The sequence below is a fragment of the Cervus elaphus genome, chromosome 12, assembly GCF_910594005.1.
Source record: "Cervus elaphus chromosome 12, mCerEla1.1, whole genome shotgun sequence".
Classification (NCBI taxonomy): Eukaryota; Metazoa; Chordata; class Mammalia; order Artiodactyla; family Cervidae; genus Cervus; species Cervus elaphus.
The window spans coordinates 29,295,289-29,298,871 of record NC_057826.1 but is presented as its reverse complement, the minus strand read 5'-3'; the positions used below and the strand labels follow the sequence as shown (position 1 = coordinate 29,298,871).

Here is a 3,583-nt window from a genome sequence, read left to right as displayed (position 1 = left end):
TGATGGTGTGGCTGCATACAGAATTTTATGTTCAAAATATTTTTTCCTTAGTTATCTGAAAGCATTACTCCATTGCTTTCTTGCTTGCTTTTCTATTTTTCATGGATAATATCTTTATTACATTATACATTATATTATTACTTTATTATTTTATACCTTATAAAGATATAAAACTACTGATTTTTCACTTGCAGCCAGCTATCTTTATGTTCCAATACTGCTTTTATCACTTCTTGGTGTCTCAACTAAGAATATCTGTCTTGATTTCACCTGGAAATCTGTTACAGATATTTGCATCTGCTAGATTCCCTTAGGTACAACTGACACTCTTGGTTGCTCAGTTGTAATTCCTTTGACATTTCACTTGGACTTCTACCTCTGGTGTGTGCTGGGCTGTTGTCCATCTCAGGTGTAAGCAGTCCCTGGCCTGATCCATCCCAGGTGTAAGCAGTCCCTGGCCTGATCCATCCCACCACTGGCCACTCCTCTGGCTAGAATGTTAAGTATCTCCCATAGTTGCTCTGCTTTCCTATGTTGCTTTCTTGAATCCCATGTGTCAGTGGAATCCCTGAAATTTTTACTCGTTTTAGTAATGTTTCCCCTATTCACCCCCCAACCCAAAGACTTTGGTGTGTTCTCTTTATATATGTTCTGAAGTTTCAGAATGAATCTTTTTTTTTCCAAACTCATCCTCTTTTAATCTGAAGTTTTATATTTTATATCAACTCTGGGGTATGTTCTTCTATTATTTTTTCATTTTTTCCTCATTTCTCTGTTCCTAGAACATCTGTGTAGGACAGATACTTGTTTTTTCAGTTGTTCTACTTCTCTTGACATTTTTTCCCTCCAGTTTTCTGTCTTTGGTCTTTTTACTCTATATTGCAGGAGACTTTCCTGATGTTTTCTTGCACTTCTTTGATTTATTTTTTATTTTGGTGATGTATTTTTAATTTCCATGAACTCTTCATTGTTTCCCAACTGCTCTTCTTTTATAGTAGTCTATTTTGGTTTAAAAGTGAATATATTCTCTTTTTGGACATTAATGAGAATTCCTTATAGCTTCTTCTGTTTTATGAATTATTTATATTTCCACTGTCAGGTCAGTTCTTTCAAAGTTTATTTCAGTTGTTCTCCAAGTGAACGTGAGGTGCAAAATTTCCTACCAATCCACGGTCTTTAACTCATTTATTTGTGGATCAAGGACAAGTACAATTGATATAGGTGGCTTGAGTGGGGTTTCCTTTCTTCTGCTCCAGAATTAGAGCTAGATTTTGTGTTTGTTGCTAGGAATGTGGATGATAGAATTTACTTTAGGCTGCTGGGGGCAGGTGGTCAGGCTGGTCCTCTCCCCAAATGCCAAAGCAAATTCGGTCCTCTCTGGTATGCCAACCCCTATTTTGAATTACTATTGTATGAATATACCACATAAACTGACTACATTTCTTCACAGATGATGTTTCCAACTTGGCCTAGGGGCAAAATCCTTTGCTGCACAGAAGGATGTGGCAGGGGACCAAAGATCCAGGAAGACAGGATTCCATGCTCTGGTTCCATCAGCCCTGGGCTTAATGTGCCCATCTTTGGAGCTGGGGATGAGAGCATCTGCACTTGTAACCCCATGGATTGAGTAGAGAAGGTGTATTCAGAGGAGATTCAAATGCTTTTATCTGAAGATTAAGACAAAAGCAATAATTATTCACTATTATAGGCAAGTGTGATTAACCCCACTTTATGAGTGCATTTGATGAAATTCTGTGAATGAATCATGGATGTTAGAAATGAGAAGCAGCATGAGATAGTAAGTCAGCCTAACATAAGCAACACCATTGCTGGTCCTTGTGTTGATCTTTGTGGGGAAAACTAGAGAGAATGCTTAAGTATTTCCATCAACTTAACCTTGGTCCACATCAATTAGGAGTGGAGAGGAAGAGGCTCTGTAAATCATGAACATCATAGCAAATATGTCATAGACTCCAATGGAGACCAACTTCCAGTTTCTGATTCACTAAATATTTTTCCCTTGAAATGAGCATAGAGTAATCAGGGAAGGAAAATGTGACATGGTTAAGACTTGTGGACTCATACAAAGTGTTTGGGACCTTATTCACTCTATTTGCACTCCTCCTTTCATTTGTAGGGTTCCAATCCATTTAATTGAAAACTTTTATATAGATCAAGATTTTCAGTATATCCCAAAACATAGTTAGATTTGACACAGAAAAATCTCAGCTACATCACAACGTTGATCACTTCCTTTCTTTTTAGCAGAATAACTGCCATTCTCAAACACAGATCAAGCATTTAGCCCTAATATATGTAGTAATCAAAATAGATGGTGATCAGCTTATCCAGTTTCCCATCTGTGCTTTGGCTATGATGTTTAATTTTCATTTCCTCCTTTCCATTGACATGGAAGGACGTGAGATAGCCCTTTACAGGGGATGTTTTTACTTCTTAATTCTTACATAAGAGCCAGAATTCCATTTGGAAAGAGAAATTACATTGGGTTTGATCAATACCCTCAAAGAATTAAGGAAAAAAATTACTTGTTATTTGACTTTAATGTGTACTTGATGCCCATGATTTGTGTTCTTCTGTTAATTGTAGCATCACTAGCAATTAGATTAGCAATTGTTAACATCTAAAATTGATTTTAATGCACAAGAATCAATACTTGAGCTGAATGTTTAAATATCTTGACACTAACAAGAGACTCAGTCTTTCCAATTGAATTACTTTTTGCTTTGTGCATTTTACAACCTTGAGCATGTCTAAGAGAGATGAAAAGTACCTACCATTGTAAAGGACAATGTAAATAACTTGCTATGGTCATAGAAATGAAGGCAATGGTACTGATGGGAATGGTAAGCAGTAAGTATAGTTTGTGAAACTGAAGTGTCTTAGTATTTTGCAGTAAGTATAGTTTGTGAAACTCAAGTATCTTAGCATTAAATTTGACAAAAATTTTACTAATTACAATGGCTGATGAGATTTTATTTGTAACATTTCTTAAAAATTGGAGTATAGTTGATTTAAAAATATTGTGTTAGTTTCAGGAGTACAGCAAAGTAATTCAGCTATATATTTTTTTCATTTTATATTATTTTCCATTATAGGTTATTGCAAAATATTTTTATAGTCCCATATGCAAAGAAATAGCAGAAAACAATAGAATGGGAAAGACTAGAGATCTCTTCAAGAAAATTAGAAATACCAAGGGAATGTTTCTTGCAAAGATGGGCACAATAAAGGACAGAAATGGTATGGATCTAACAGAAGCAGAAAATATTAAGAAGAGGTGGCAAGAATATACAGAAGAACTATACAAAAAAGATCTTCATGACCCAGGTAACCATGATGGTGTGATCATTCACCTAGAGCCAGATATCCTGGAATGTGAAGTCAAGTGGACCTTAGGAAACATCACTACGAACAAAGCTAATGGAGGTGATGGAATTCCAGGTGAGCTATTTCAAATCCTCAAAGATGATGCTGTGAAAGTGCTGCACTCAATATGCCAGCAAATCTAGAAAACTCAGCAGTGGCCACAGGACTGGAAAAGGTCAGTTTTCATTCCAATCCC

General features: G+C 36.0%; 1 pseudogene; it reads right to left on the bottom strand.

Annotated features, from left to right (window-relative positions):
- Positions 1-204: 204 nt before the first annotated feature.
- Positions 205-436, bottom strand: LOC122705619 (annotated as a pseudogene).
- Between the last annotated feature and the right edge of the window lie 3,147 nt (positions 437-3,583).